General features: G+C 36.6%; 1 pseudogene; it reads left to right on the forward strand.

The window, feature by feature from the left end:
- Positions 1 to 1,088: 1,088 nt before the first annotated feature.
- LOC125939461 (NHP2-like protein 1) lies at positions 1,089 to 4,243 on the forward strand (annotated as a pseudogene).
- Positions 4,244 to 17,468: the final 13,225 nt, after the last annotated feature.

The raw sequence follows: 17,468 nt of genomic DNA on the forward strand, positions 1-17,468 counted from the left end.
TAATTAAAGGGAAATTGGGAAATACCAAACCGCTCCAGAAGAAAACTGGACAAAGGACCGGAACAAAAGAAAACAATGCAACAACTACACGTATGAAAAAAAAAATGTTTACCTCAGAGAAATGCAAATAAGGAGAACATCCTCCACCTCACCCTCTTTTAGATTTTTGGCCTTTTTACCCACGAGCCTTTTACCTGAAGCACATACTTAGATGCTTGTCTCCTGTCTTCTACATTTAATAGTTAAAAATTAGACTTAGTTCTAAATGAGGTGAGTTAGTCAAGTTAGGCATATTTACCCCCATAGCAATAAAATGTTATTTTATTGCCAGTTAAAGTTACATTATAGGCAGTGATAGAAAATGCCCACCATAAATAGAAAAAAAATGAGATTAAAACACCCAAGTGTGGTATTGTGTATCTTCGAATGATAGGGTTACCATTTTTTGTGATTTTCTACTTTCTGTAAAGCTCTCCTTCAAAAATGTATCAGAAGCATGCATTTTTCTTTTTTTTATAATTTGGAAGAGAATAAGTTGAGGGGGAATGAATGAAAAAATAATGAATTGTAGGAAAGGATGCACTTTTCTAAAAGTTGACAAGTATGGGATTTTTATTTAATCTGCACAAGAACATTTCCATTAAACTTGTCCCAAAGCAGACACCTAAGGATCTTATAAGTCTTTTATATAAGATGATTTTACAGAAAGAGGAATGACTCACAAAGAACCAGAATTAGATAAAAGGTGGTAATCAAAAGAGAGAGTAAAGGAAGCATTGTTTCAGTTGATTCTGGCTGTAAAGTGTGTAGTGACCCAACTTCCTGGTAATTGTGCAAAGGTGTGAGATCTGATTTTTCATGGTTTTTCAAACTAGATAAGTCCCAAAGGAAAAATAAGATTAATAGAAAAGGTATGCTAAAATGAGTTAAGAATCTTTATTCTTTGGTGATCATAATCTGAAATTTACCTATCCCCAGAGCAACCATCACAGGAACATCACAGAAGCCAAGTACTTAGAAGGTTCTGGAGGAGAGAAAACGTCTTTTCCCTCTATCCATCTTACGTTTATTGGCCCCTGTAAATTAAATTTACAAAAGGCAGATTAAAAAGAGAAAAACAGCGCCTAGGCACACGCTGCTGCTCTGATGTGTCTGCTCTCCCAGATGGGTGGCAGGACCTGGGAGTTGCAGTGACTGAGGCTGAGATAAATCCAAAGGCCTACTCCCTCACAGACACCCACCTCACCAAGAAAACTACTGGACCTTGTTCAGCAGTCATGTAACTACAAGCAGCTTTGGAAAGGAGCTAATGAAGCCACCAGAACCCTCAGCAGAGGCAACTCTGAGTTCATCGTAATGGCTGCAGATGCTGAGCTGCTGGAGATGATCCTGCACCTTCCACTGCTATGTGAGGATAAGAACGTGCCCTACATGTTTGTGCGCTCCAAGCGGGCCCTGGGGTGGGCCTGTGGGCTCTCCAGGACTATCATCACCTCTTCTGTTACCATCAAAGAAGGCTCACAGCTGAAGCAGCAAATCCAGTCCATTCAGCTGTCCATTGAAAGACTCAGTCTAAAACGGTGGCCTCTGCTCCTTCCACACTGAGTTCTTCCCTTGGGGACATGTGTCATAGTGTCTGTGTTAGCATGTAGTATCTCCAGCTACCTTCTCTTGTTGCATTATAGTACTAAATATGGTTTTTGCTTTTTTGTATTATTTTTGTTTTATAGGTTGTTATGCATGTATTAACCCCAGCCCAATCTCCCATTCTACTCTGTGCCATCTTATCCTTCCTTTGAAAAATGAACTAATGCCGAGCACAGGCAGAAACATAGTGGTGACACCATTCAAAGGCAGGGAAGAGCCAGGATAGAGATCTGGTTCCAGTTTTCAGGCACTAACTTCCTTTTGTGTGTAGGACAGGATGGATGTAAACACCATTCACTTCTATCCTCTGTGCCTGGTGTACAAAATCATTCCATACACGTTTGCTCTCTATAGGGATTATGTATCATTTGGGGACAAAACATGTATCCTGTGAGATTGTTAGGTGTATGTCCAAGTGTCATTTGCTAATCTGCCCCATTTGCTTTGGTAATGTGTTTCCCCCACTTCTCCTTCCAACTCCTAAACATGCCCCTGAGGGTGCCAGGGCAGCAGCCTACCAAAGATGTGCTGCAGAATTCCAGAGGCTGCACCTGGGCCAGTTAGACATGGGGAAGTTGACCTAGGTCTTGAAGGAGTCCAAAGTGGCAAGAGTAAAGAGAGTCAGCTGATGCTGGAATGCAGTCTGGGCAAGTCATGGAGACCTGACTGGAAGCTACAGCAGAGATGTTTGGATTCAAGAAGCATCCTCTCTGGTGAATGGAGATGTCTACAGTGGATAGTTGGTACCAGTTCTGAGAGCCTTTACCCCTCCCTGCCACAATATGGGTCAGATATATGTATTCTTTATCATATCAGAAGGACAGTGCTAGTGTGCCATTCTTGTGAGCATCCTAATAAAGAAATACATTCATATTCCAGTTGAAAAAAGAAAGAGAAAAACAAATGTATTAACATGTACAGCACTCATACACATGAAGTACTTAGTGATGAACTTGGGGTTATATAGCATCTTAACAAAAGAATAATTAATTTGTAGAGGAGTGACAAGACAAAGGAAAAGGACTGTTTCAAGAGTGGCAAATTGTGGGGAGGTCAATATATGGGAAACTAATTGAAGATAAGGACCAGTAAGTAAAGTTTGTTATGTAGATCCTCTCATGCCATCTGTGGGCTGATAAGTGTCTAGAGTTATCTATGGTAACTAATATACTGTGTGTCCTTTCTGGTAAAGAGGGAAGCGGGGGGCACCTTTACAAATTTTTGTTCTGCTTTTAGGCAAATAGCAGGGAGAGTAGAGAGCTTTTCTTGTATCTGCTGCTTCTTAGTTGCCTTCACCTCAAAATACACTTAGTTGACCCTCAAACAATTGCAGTGTTAGGGGCAGTGGAGCCCCCCCACTCCCACTCCAGTCAAAAATCCATGCATAACATTTGACTCCTCCAGAACTTAACTACTAATAGCCTACTGTTGATGGGAAGCCTTATCAGTAACATAAACAGTGGATTAGCACACAATTTATATGTTGTATATATTATATACTGTATTATTGCAATAAAGCTAGAGAAAAAATGTTATTGAGAAAATCATAAGGAAGAGAAAATCCATTTACAGTATAGTACAGTATTGTGATTTCAACACTTCCATACAACACCGTGTGCTTGTCATAAGTACCCTTGTTAATCCCTATCACCTATTTAACCCATCTTCCACCCACCTCCCCTCTGATAACTATCAGTTGTTCTCTAGAGTTAAGGGTCTGTTTCTTGGTTTGCTTCTCTCTTTCCCGCCCCCACCCCCTGCCTTGGTTTATTTGTTTTGTTTCTTAAATTCCACATACCAGTACTATTTTTTTTTTTTGATAAAAATTCGTATGTAAATGAACTCACCCCGTCCAGACCCTTGTTGTTCAAGGGTCAACTGTAATCCTTCTGCCAAAGTGGTATATTTTTGTGTGGCAAATCCTGCTACCCTTCAGGTTGTAGGGCTGCTTTCAAAACAGATTGTGAGAAAAGTATTACTAAAGATGGAAATGTAATATGGTATCTTAATTTTAAACAATTATAGAAAGATAGGCATATATGGTCACCCCTAACACAGGCAAATTATTTTTAAATAATGACAATAAACTAGACAACTGTGAAGTTTCTTGACTCTCTTTCCTTTTGGTAACTGTAAGGCTTAAAATGTTTCTTTTTGTTTTTGTTTTTAGAAATAATACATATTATAGAAATATCTACTCATAGATCAGCTTTATTAATATTTTAGCAGCTTCTACCAGTCTTTTGAAATGCATTTCAAGATTACACTGTATATTTACATTACATATGATTACATATGATCTGTCTTTATTGTTACCTAGTATGTATATATGAGTAAATCTAAAGTATTTATTGTAATGGGAAAATATGTAATATGGAGTAAAAATTAGAAGATACAAAACTCTATAGTATAATTTTATTTTCTTTTAACATATATACTTTGCTCATATATATTATATATGACTTGCTCATATATATTGACGTATATGTATATAAGGAATAATAAGAAAGAGGGAAAAATATAAAGAAAAGACAAAATTCTCCATATGTGTTTGTATATTTTACTTCCACGAATAAAACTGAGCTATTTGGATGTACTGTGAGGTGAAAATGGCACTTGACTTGGACTTCAGGAATGTGCGTTTGAGCTGGCCACAGTGTGACCTTGGGCAAGGTACTCAACTTCTCAGACTGAGTTTCCAAATCTAAAAGAGGAACAACAATGCCTACTTCCATGAGGCACTACATGACCTGCAGTTGAGAATTAGATGACTTTATAAATATAAAGTGTGTAGTGTAGTACCTGACACACAATGCCTCTATTCTTTTTTTTCCTGAACCCTAGCTCATTCTGTCTGAAGTTCAAAGTTTTCTCCACTAGATGGTGATGGTAGAAAAATAAAATGAATCTACCATACCAACTTTTCTAACCAAATTTAAACTTTCTTTTAAAATCAGCATAGATACAGATAAATTTGAACTGTATTATAAGGTTGCAGGAAATGAGAACATTGTAAAGCAATAAAAGCCAGGCTTAAATTTTCTCTTTTAATAACCCACTGCTTAATTTAATTGTTTTCAACTGGCCTTGTCAGTCTACTTTGAGCAGTGTAACCATCTTCCCTGTCCCCCTTCTCCAGAGTCAGTATGGGAATGATGTATTCCCATCAAATAAGCCCTTTATTCAGCAGCCACAAGTATTATTGAACCTCCTCATCTTGCCTCCTCATATTCATACCCAAGGTACATTGGACATTCCGAATCCCGTTAATCCCACTGTGAAACATCCCTGACACTTTTACTCACCATCCTAGAAGTGAGCCTTATGGTTATCTGTTCTTCCTGCTTTGTGATTCCTCTCCCTTAACCCAACCTCATGCTCCTTTCTTTTCTTGACATTCCCCCGTATCTTTTATTAAGTTTATTCTGATAAATTGTATACATTTTCCTGATATTGTAATAAGGCCTTTGGATTGTTCTATTTTCTGACTGGTCTTATTGGTATAAAAGAAATGCATTGAGTTTTATTAATTCATTTCATATTTGGCCTTTTTTGAATCCCTTTTATTAGTTTTAAGTGATTTTTCTATTGATATAATATAAAAATGATATATCTGAACTTTGTCCTTAGTTCCTGATACAGAGCTTCAAAAATGCTTGGAATCTCCTGAATGACAGGGGAGTCTTTATTGTGCCAATGAAGTTGCCTCTGATGGGTTCCTACATAGCTTCAGGAATGTGGCTGGTCACCAGAAAGACCAAACACATAATTAGACCTTCAGACTGACCTGCGAAGGAGGACATTGGAGATTTTCTTTTCTCTCTTTTTTTTTTAATTTTTTTTTCAACGTTTTTTATTTATTTTTGGGACAGAGAGAGACAGAGCATGAACGGGGGAGGGGCAGAGAGAGAGGGAGACACAGAATCGGAAACAGGCTCCAGGGTCCGAGCCATCAGCCCAGAGTCTGACGCGGGGCTCGAACTCACGGACTGCGAGATCGTGACCTGGCTGAAGTTGGACGCTTAACTGACGGCGCCACCCAGGCGCCCCTATTGGAGATTTTCAATCACGTGTCTAGGGATTCAGTCAATAATGCCTACATAATGAAACTCCAGTAAAAACTTTGGACACAAAGGCCCAGTTGAATTTCTTGGTTGGTGAACGTACTGATGGGCAGGGAGTGTGATGAGCCCTGTCCCTGTAGGAGAGGGCATGGAAGCTCTGCATCTGGTGCCCTCCAGATGTTGCATTATGTATATCCTTTACCAACAAACTGTAATCATGTAGAGTGCTTTTGCTGAGTTCTGTGATGTGTTGTAGTGATTTACCAAAACTGAGGGGATCATGGGAACCCCCAGATTTGTATTCAGTTGGTCAGGAGTGCAGCTCCTCAGATTGATGGTGGTGTCTGAAGTGAGGGCAGTCTTGTGGAGAACTTTCCCTTAGCCTGTGGTGTCTGATACTAACCTGGTTAATGGTTGTCAGAATTGAATTGAATTACAGAACACCTGGCGTGCCTGGGTGGCTCAGTTTGTTAAGCATCCGATGTCTCAGGTCATGATCTTGCAGTCTGTGGGTTCGAACCGTGCATCAGGGTCTGTGCTGACAGCTCAGAGCCTGGAGCCTGCATCTGATTCTCTCCCTCTCTGTCTGCCCCTCCCCCACTCATGCTCTGTCTCTCTCAAAAGTAAATAAACATTTAAAATAAAATAAAATAAAGTAAAAAGAATTACAGGACACCCAGTTAGTGTCAGAGAATTGATGTCAGAACAATACTCTTGTCTCTTTTCAATACGTTTATCTATTATTTTGTTTTCTTTTTGAATTGCATTAGCCAGTACTAGCTATTATTAAATTAATGGAGAAAGCAGGTCTCTTAATCTTCTAAAGTGAAATTTGAAGTAACATAGGCAAAATTCTAATTTAATACCTGATTAAAAAAAACCTTCCAATAAAATAGAGAAATATACCTCCTTAAAAAGATTTTGTTTTTGCCACAAACTAGCAGCCATTGTTATGTTTAATGGTAAAAACACTAAAGATATTCATCATGTTTTCACACATATGTATCTTCCTCACCCTAGGGTTTCCTTCTAGCCTTTTGCTATATCTGGGTTACTATTTACCCTTCAGTTTAGATAAGTCCTGTTAACCTGCCCTGACCCTCCAGATTGCTTTGATGCTCTTTGCCATATGCTTTGGTGCCCTTTGACACCTTGTCTATTATAATGGATACCTCATAGCATTATAATTGCCCATTTACATGTCTCTTTGCATCCTGTTTGTGCTTCCATTATAAGATAGAGTTTTTCACCTTGCACACTCAGGGCCAGGCCCCATGCCTGACATGTAGTAGACACTAGGAATGTACTTGAATGGAATCCATGAATAAAACCAATCAGGCAGGCTTAAAGTACAGACTTAACTCTTTTCTCCTAAGGTTCACATTTGGAGCATTCTGGTTCTTTTGTAAAAAGACTAGGGGTCTGACTAGGGGTGCCTGGGTGGCTCAGTTGGTTAAGTGTTCGACTCTTGATTTTGGCTTAAGTCATGATCTCGTAGTTCATGGGATCAAGCCCTGCATCGAATTCTGTGCTGACAGTGCAGAGCCTGCTTAGGATTCTCTTTCTCTGCCCCTCCTCTGCTTGTGCTCTTTCTCTCGAAATAAACATTAAAAAAAAAATCACCTGGGTAGGTTTTTAGGCATGGAAAGTCTTGGTGAAGACTTTCTGCTGATATGGAGGTATTTAGACAAACTTCCATAAAGAAAAAAGATACTTTTTTTTCTCAGGTTGAAAATAAGATGGTCACCTAGAACAGTGGAGAATTGCCACTGGGAAGTAAGACTAACTTGCTTTTGGGAGGCATGGATTGTTTTTTTTTTTTTTTTAATTTTTTAACCTTTATTGATTTTTGAGACAGAGAGAGAGCATGAACGGGGGTGGTTCAGAGAGAGAGGGAGACACAGAATCTGAAACAGGCTCCAGGCTCTGAGTGGTCAGCACAGAGCCCAACGTGGGGCTCGAACTCACGGACTGTGAGATCATGACCTGAGCCGAAGTTGGACACTCAACCGACTGAGCCACCCAGGCACCTCAGGAGACATGGATTGTTAATGGAAGACAGAAGAGAACGTGGAGGATATACCATGACATCTGTTTCTTTCTTGCCAATCAAACTGCATTTGAAACCTTATGGTGAGAAGGGTGAAGACCAGAAGATGAGCAAACTGTGAGAAACTGAATGTTCTGGGCATAAATGGTGCTTCTTTGGCAGCTAGAAGACCCAGCAGCACTGAGTTGGAGAGGAGGCCATATTCCCCAGCTCTGCTCTGGCCCCTGTGGATGGGCAGCTTAAGGAACACCTTAAGGAGAACTGTGGACAGCACTCACAGCACAGACTTTGATGTTTGCACCATGGATACCATGAGCAGTGCCAGCAGTCAGACTTCTTTAAGGAGACTCCTGAGCATTGATTGGCCTTCACTATGCGAGGATAGTAGAGCCCTGCAGGCACAACATGATGACTGCAGCAGACAGAACAGATTGTAGCACATTTAAGGAACTCTTTGAGGAATTTTCAGAAATAAGTAAGGGATACATTGGGAGCTGCTTAGTGAGTGACTGGTTGGTAGAGTGAGGCATTGCAAAGGAGAATCTCAGAGACCTTTAAAAAAGGCATTAAAAATTAATGTGAAGGTCACAAATGATCCTGTCAAAATGTGATTAAACAAAAGAGAAAAAATGAACTTTGGCTTCTACCTTACACCACAGGCAAAAATTAATTCAAGGTGGATCACAGGCCTTGATGTAAAAGCTAAAACTTTAATAAGAAAGAATAAAAGAATAGAATAAAGAATAAAACTTCAACAAGAAAACATAGAAAAATACCTTCATGACTTTGGGGCAAAGATTTTTTGGGAGAACACAACACTAGTTATTTAAAAATATATGTATATATAAACTGGACTTCATCAAAATTTTAAAACATCTGCTTGTCAAAAGATACCTTTAGGAAAATAAAAACACAAGCCACAGACTGAGAGAAAATATTTCAATACATAAATATCTGAACTGGACTTATATACAGAATATATGAAGAATTATTACAATTCAATACTAAGACAAAACACCCCAGTTTTTAAATGGGGAAAAGGTATAAAAGAATACTTCGCAAAAATACATACGTGAATAGTCAAAAAAACACATGATACATGCACAGGAACATGCAAAATAAAATGGCAGTGAAATACCACTACATTCCTGATAGAATGACTGAAAATAAAAAAAAGACTGACAATACTAAGCGTTAGAAGACAAGGAACAATTGGTACTCTCATGTATTGCTTATAAGAGTATGAAATGGTACAAACATTTTGGAAAATCATTTGGCAATTTTCTTAAAAAGTGAAACATACCCTTGCCCCATGACCCATTGATGCCATTCCTAAGAAATTTACCCAAGAGAAATGAAAACATGTCTACAACATGTCCACAAAATGACTTGTATGCAAATGGTTATAGCAGATTTATTCATAATAGCCCTAAACTGGAAATACCCCAAATGCCCATCAAGAGATGAATGGAAAAACAAAATTTGGTTTAGTCACACAATGCAATTCTACTCAGTAAAAAATAAACTGCCAATACATACAACAAGATAAATAAGTCTCAGAAACATGCTGAATAAAAGAGAAGCCAGACACAAAAGAGTATATATTGTATGATTCCAATTATGTGAAATTCTAAACCAGGCAAAATGAATCTTTAGTGATAGAAATTATATCAGTGGCTATCTGGGGCAGAGAGGTGGGGATTACTAATGGTGACAGAATATTAGGGATTTGGGGGGATATCAATAGCAACATGGTGTATATTGATTGAGGAGATGATTACACAGGTGTATGTATTTATAAAAACATAAAACTGTCCTGTTTTTGTTTTTTTTGTTTTGAGAGAGAGAGAGCGCGCAGGGGAGAGTGGGGAGAGAATTTTAAGCGGGTTCCTGATGCAGGGCTCGATCCCATGACCCTGGGATCATGACCTGACCCAAAATCAAGAATTGGACACAACGGACTGAGCCACCCAGGCGCCCCATAAAACTGTACCCTTAAAATGAGTGCAGTCTATTTATGTAAATTTTATCTCAACAATGTTGATTTTTAATAATATGGTGAAATCCTATTTCATGACCATGAGAATGACTAAAATTCAAATGACTGACAATACCAAACGTTAGTGAGGATGTGAGCAACTGGAACTCTCACACATTGGTAGTACGTTGCTGGTAGAAGCATAAATGGTACAAGCACTTTGAAAAACTTCTTGGTTTCTTATAAAATTAAACATACACTCATCCTGTGACCTAGCACTTGTACTCCTAGGTATTTCCTGAAAAGAGATGAAAACCTGTCCACAAGAAAACTTGTAGAAGAACGTTTATAGAATCTTTATTCTTCACAGCAAAAACTCGAAACCAAACTAAAACAAAAAACACCTAGAAACAATGTAAATCAGTAAGTGAAGGGATAAACAAACTGTGGTCAATTCCCACAGTGCAATACTACCTTGTAATAGAACAGAATGAACTACTGATATATGCAACAACATACAAGACTTTCACAAGCATCATGTTGAGTGAAAAAAGCCAGACACAAAAGAGCATAGACTGTGATTTCATGGTGAGGATGACAGTAGGCACGCTTGGGGTCTGCCCAAGCTGAGGGGTCTACTAGACCTTCCTCCATTAAGCTGGCACCCTCCAAAGCGCAATACCCTGATGCTGACAGTAAATGAGAAGTAAATCCAGCTCCCCATAACTACTCCATTGAGACCTTGGAGAAGGTTCCCTCGGCACTGAGCAAAAGCACAGAGACAATAATGTTAAAAGTGCCTATCTTTGAGTATTGTGCCAGCAGGCTCAGTTTTGTGAGAAATCTGCAGCCTGGTCATGCATTCCTGGGTTGAGCCTCAAGCCGAAAATTTGTTAAGTCTTGAATTTCTGAGAAGTGCTCCCAGGGCTTGACAAAGGGACAGAGAGACCTTCTCTAGAGAAAGAAACACATTTTGGATAACCCATGAGTCAAAGAAGAAATCAGAATGGAAATAAGAATATATTTTGAGCTCAAGGATACAAAAATATTACATTTCAAAGCCTGAGAAATGTGCCTAAAACAATATTCAGAGATAAATTTGTAGCCTTAAATGCATATATTAAAACAGAAAGAAGGCTGAAAACCCCATGAGGACTTTTGTTAAAAGAAAAATTGCAGGCTAATCCTACTCAAGAACTATAGGTGGAAAAATCTTAAAAATAAAATATTAACAAATCTCATTCAGTAATATATGAAAAGGATAATAACGAATAACCAAGTTGAGTTATTCCAAAAACTGAAGGTTGATTTACACTAGAAGATCAATAATATAAAGAGCCACATTGATGGATTAAAGGAGAAAATCATGCAATCATCTCAAAAGACTCACAAAAATAAAAGCACTTAATAAAACTTAACATCCATTCATTTAAAAACTCTTAGAAAACTAAAAGGGAATTTTCTTAATATGATAATGAGAATCCACAAAAATTCTACAGCGAATATTAATCTTAACTGTGAAATGGTGAAATCTTTCCTTTTGAAATCAGGAACAGAAGCAGGATGTCTGCTATCATCATTTCTACTCAGTGTTACATCTATGTTCATGGTTATGCACACCATCAACGTTATGTGGTTATTGAGTGATATTGACCTTCTCTCTTGTTCCAAAAAATCCTCACACCTTTTATTTCTTCCTCTGACTTTATAAGCCTTCTAGGGAGAAAATATCTGTAATACACATTACTGTCAAGCACAGTTTTTATATTATTAAAAAATATTTAAAAATATTTAAATTTAATTAATAGTAATAATAAAATACATGAAAAATACATGGTAATAAAAAATATAGTAAACTTAATAAAAAGTGAGCAAAGAAATATGCACTTAATAAAAGACAAAAACCAAATTATATACATACATGAAAGTGTTCTCAGGCCTTCAGTAGACAGAAGTGCAATATAAACAAAAAATAATGTATTATTGTACATCCACTAGATCAGTAAGAGTTATTGTTAAAGATGGGGCACCTGGGTGGCTCAGTTGGTTAAGTGTCCGATTTCGGCTCAGGTCATGATCTTACGGTTCCTGAGTTCGAGCCCCGTGTCAGGCTCTGTGCTGACAGTTCAGAGCCTGGAGCCTGCTTTGGATTCTGTGTCTCCCTCTCTCTCTCTGCCCCTCCCTAGCTCACTTTCTGTCTCTGTTCATCTCTCTCTCTCTCTCTCAAAAATAAATATATTTAAAACAATTAAAAAAAGAGTTATTGTTAAAGATACGGAGCAACAAAAACATTCTTATAGTGTTGGTAGGAGTTTATGCTGGTGTATACATTGAAAATATACATATACATCATGTATACATAATAATATTCATACAAGTCCCACACCAAAAATATCCAAAATGTTCATCATTAGTAGGGTACATGTATAAATTTTATAGTATTTATACCCTGATATATTGCACAACAATGAAAAATGACAAAGACAGCTATCCTCAATAATATGACGAATCACAGAAAGCTTTAACTGATGAAAAGATACAAAATAATGCAAAGAGTATGAATACATTTACATACAAATCCCAAACTGGCAAAACAAAACGATGTATTTAGTGTGGATATGTAAGTGGCAAAACTACAAAGAAAATCAAAGAAATAATTATAAAAAACTCAAATTAGTGGTTAATTCAAGAAAGAGGACAAAGGAATGGGATTTGGGGATGCTGGTAATATTCTAGTTTTGGTGGTGGTTTATAATTATTTCTTAGCTGTATGTATAGTTGTATGTACTTTCTAAATGTGTGTATTCCAATGAATGAAAAATATATTTCAAGTTTGCAGCCATAGGCTGAAAAGGCCCTGGCATACAGTAACAGTAAGTGATCTTATGCTGTGGTTAAGAAAATTGAGATACTTGGGAGTATTTTTCTTCCTTAGACTTTAAACTTCAAGTTTTTCAATTGATTTATTTTTAAATGAGATTTAGTAATATTAATAACAATGATATTACCAATGGTAACGATAAAGGCTGATATTTCATCAAGTCTCTCTGATGCATCAGCTATTTTTATCTCATTTCTTATATCTAAGTGACCCTGTAAGGTAAATGTTATCTTCATTTAACAGATGAAAAAAACCTGGCTTCAGGAAAACAGAGCAATTTTTCTGAGTTCACACAGCAAGTAAATCTCAAATGCAAGCCTAAGCTGTTTTCAAAGCACAAGCTTTACCCACTAGGATGTCTCTTTATTATGGCATTTATTATTTTAATAGAAATTTTTTTCAGATTAAAAAGAAAATACATGTTTTTAGAAAAACTGGCAATTCTTGAAAAGTGTAAACCTAATTCTCATCCCTACTCTAGAGATAACCATTGTTAATATTTGGGTGTAGCAACCTTACCCATTTTTCCAAACTGTATCTATCTGTATTAGCATTCATCTATATATTTATAGAGTATCTTTTTTTAGTCAAGACTGGAATTTCATTCATATACTATTCTATAATCTGCCCCCTCCTCCCTTCACATTCATCTTTTCTCATATTGTTAAACGTTCTTCTACATGTGACTTAATGGAAGCATAATATTCTTTCTCATGGAAGTACCATATCTACTTAACCAGCTTGTACTTCTCTTTTAGGGTTTGAAATATAATAAATAATGTCATCATCATGGATGATTTCAAAGATTTTTTTTGTTTACAACTCTATCTCTTTGGGGCAAAATTCTTAGGAATGCAGTTGTGAGTCAGAGGATATGGCCAAATTACCTTCCATAAGGATTATAGCAATTTCCATTCCAATCAGAAGTGTATGAGGGTATTCATCCTTCTATGCCCACCCAGAAAATGTTTCTGTATAATGCCATTTTACCATTTTGCCAGCTGCTATGGTCCTTTTGCGCGCACACACACACACACACACACACACACACAAATTCAATGCTTTTGAGCATAGAGCATAAAATCTAAGAACCTGTTATGAACCATTACATAATAGCTATTTTCTACCTAAAAATACAAGTTTTATTTTTAACAGGAAATAACACATCCCTAAAAGTATGTGAAGTTTTCAGCCATCTCCCCATCAGCCACTAGTACCCTCTGTACTGAAGTATTTTTCCCTATGGAAAATTCCTTGCCTGAACCTTACCCTCTTGGGAAAAGCAGGCCAACATTTGGTCAGAAGAGCATGACTTAGGCTTTGCACTTCTGTAATTTCATGCCCTGTTACTATCATAAGCTTCTTCTAGCTCCTGAAATTCGCTTCTAATTTAGAAGGCAGAAAAGCATTCCCAAGAATGTAAACATAAATATACCCTTCCTCCAATTCCAAAAACTAAGAAAATGATGATTCATGCTGTAGAATGGGGTTTTTAAAAATTGGGTGTGAACACTCTTAGACTTGCCCTCATTGTTTAGAATAGTCACGCAGTAGCATGAATTTTACCTTGTAGCAAGCATTTTATTGTGTTTTTTCATTTTCAGGGCCAAATAATGAGAGGGAGATACATATAAGGAATGAGGGAAGGGGAAGAAAGAATCCTATGGTGTTGAGTTGGAATTAGAAATATACAGGTATGAACTCATGATTTTTAAAAAGTTATATTTCCTAGCTCTGTCCCTGAACCAGCTAGAAGCAATGACATCCCAGTATCAAAGAACATTCCCATTGTCTTTCTCTTAATTTCTAAATACCATTCTCTAAAAGGAACCAGGACTCCTTTGAGAAATGGCAGATTATAGAAATAGAGTTGGAAATATACAATGTGAGCTTTGAACAACTTATTATGCCAGAAAGTAAGCAAATACTCAAAAAATAATGGTGGCATGTCAGAAGTACAAGGAACTCACTCAGATGTGCCCTGAATGGACCAAATCTGGAAAACTTTGAGCATCAAAATGAATAATATAGGGGACATATATTCATTTTTAAAAATCCACAAGTTCATGGTGATACTAATAAGCAAAGGGGACCAGGATAGAGTTGGGGAGCTGTTCTCTTGGTGAATACCAAGTAATAAATGTAGAAGAAATGATAGAATTAGAAAATCACCACTTAATAATTCCTGTGGTAATAATTGATATAGGCAAGAGTAAACACTAAACTCTTAGGATGATAGACTATTGGAGAATAGGATATCCATAAATTTTCAGAGTTACTTATTAATTACAAAGAGAAAAAGGGTAAGTTTACATTGGAGAAAACTGGCAGATGCCGCCTTAATCAGATCACCAAATTTAACATAACGGATCACGCTACAAGCTGCACCATGTGCCGCCTGTTGTGACGTTCTGAGAAAGACACATCACTTGTGTGGTTTTCGTGCTCAATGGTTTGCCCAGTTTCAAACATGAAGAAACAATGAGGCAATTCAAATTGAGAGATATTTTGTGAAGAAAGTGTTCTGGAGTCTCCAAAAATGTCAATGTCATGAAGGGTTAAAAAACAAAAAAAGACTGCGTGATTGTTTCTTGAATATATAAAAGTAGACTAAAAAGACATGCCAGCTAAATGTGCTGTGTAATTTGTGAATGGATCCCGTTATGTGAGAAAGTGTCTTTATTCTCAGGAGACATATGCTAATGTATTTAGGGATAAAGGTTCATGTGGTCTGTAACTTACTCTCAGAAAAGAGACACAGCAAATATAGTACATTAAGTGTAACATTTAGTGAATATATAAAATATAGTACATTAAGTGTAGCATTTAGTTACATATGTAACTAATTAATTAATATGTAACTAATTAATATGTAATTAATATGTAATTAATATGTAAAATATAGTACATTAAGTGTAACATTTAGTGAATCTCTGTGAAGGGTATATGGAGATTCATTGTTCTAGTCATGTAAATTCTCTGTAGAGAATTTTAAGTTTTAATAAATAAGTCAGAGAAAGGGAAAAATATTTAACAAAAATTATACGAAAGTCATGTCAGCCTTGGAAATTTATTTATGAATAGTATTTTCACAATGTACTTTGTTCCTATTGAATTTCACACGTATTATTTTATCCACAGTATATTTACTCAGTGACGTGCATTTACATTTTATATGAAAGTAAAAAAAGGATATAACTAGATGAACAAATTGTGAAACCATTACAGAAGTAATGAACTAAAACATTACTTAATATTTTGGAGGAGATTAATTTTTAAATGGCTCCATTTATATTTTTATCTAGTTTTTTTAAACCCTCTTATTTTTTATTTTTATTTTTTAGTGCACAGAATTTAGCTACTTATTCACTGTCACTTGGAAATATTAAGGGCCTAATATCAAACTGGGTTGTAAATACATCGTGATGTTCTGTAACATCATTAGCCTTTCAAGTATTCTGAGATAAAATGAGATAGAATTTAGTTTTAAATTGCCACTGATTTTTCTATTAATTACAAAGCTATGCATTATGTGGTGTTCATCCCAGGAGAAGAGTAAGAGTCTTGACTTTTCCCCACTCACCATTCCCCTTTCCCTTTCTTTGGCTCCAGATAACCCAACACGTTTGGGTATAATTGGATTCCAGCCTTGGTCACCTGGAAAAGCTTGGTTACCACAAATGTTCAGCAGTGCTTTCTTCTTTTTTTCTTTGAACAAGTTTACTTTTTATTTATCGTATTACTAGGTTTTCTTTTTTCTAAATTAATTTATTGAAGTATAACTTGCATATAACATTCACCCACTCTAAGTATATAATCCAGCCATGTTTTAGGAAGCTTCATGAGTTGGACAATTACCACCACAGAACAGTTTTTTTTTTTAACATTTTTATCGCCCCAATAAGATTTTGCTTACAGTTAATCCCTGTTCCTGCTTTCAGACCCGGGCAACTACTAATCTATTTTTTGTGTCTAGATTTGTCTTCTCTGGACATTTCAAACAAATGAAACTATATAGTATGTGGCCTTCATTTCTGGCTTTTTTTGCTTAGTACAATGTTTTTGTTTATCCATATTGTAGCAGGGATTGGTACTTCATTCCTTTTTATTATTGAGTAGTATTCCATTTGAATGGATGTATCACATCATCTCTTTCTATTCATTGGACCAATTTGATGGACATTTGGGTAGCTGCCGATTTTTGGCTGTTGTGAATACTGCTGCTATGAACATTCATGAGCAAAGCCTTGAGTGTTCCTGTTTTCATTTCTCTTGGGTAGATACCCAGAAAAAGAATTGTAAGGTCACATGGGAGATAATTTTTAAAGAAACTGCTAAACTGTTTTCCAAAACACCTGTACCACTTTACTTTCCCACCAACATGTATGATGAGGGTACTGGGCACTCCAAATCCTTGCTAACATTTGCTCTTGTCTGTCTTTTTAATTATAGCTCTTCTAGTGGGTGTAAATGTTTTCATTGTGATTTTAATTTGCATCTCCTTAATGACTGGCTTTGAGCATTTTTTTGTGTACTTTGTCACCATTCATTTATATATCTTCATTGATGAGATGTCTTTCCAATCAGTTGTCCATTTTAAACAACTGGATTGTTATTATATTGTTGATTTGTAAGAGTTTGTTGTATATTCAGGATACAAGTCCTTTATCAAATGTGTGACTTCACAGTATTTTCTCTAGGTCTGTAGTTTGTCTTTTCATTTTCCTATGCTGCCTTTTGAAGAGCAAAATTTGAATGTCAATGAAGTGCAACTTATCCATTTTTGCTTTTATGGGTCATTCTCAATGGTGGTTTTTGAAAGGAAGAAAATTCAATAGTTATGTGGAT

This window comes from Panthera uncia, assembly GCF_023721935.1.
Source record: "Panthera uncia isolate 11264 chromosome B2 unlocalized genomic scaffold, Puncia_PCG_1.0 HiC_scaffold_25, whole genome shotgun sequence".
Lineage (NCBI taxonomy): Eukaryota > Metazoa > Chordata > Mammalia > Carnivora > Felidae > Panthera > Panthera uncia.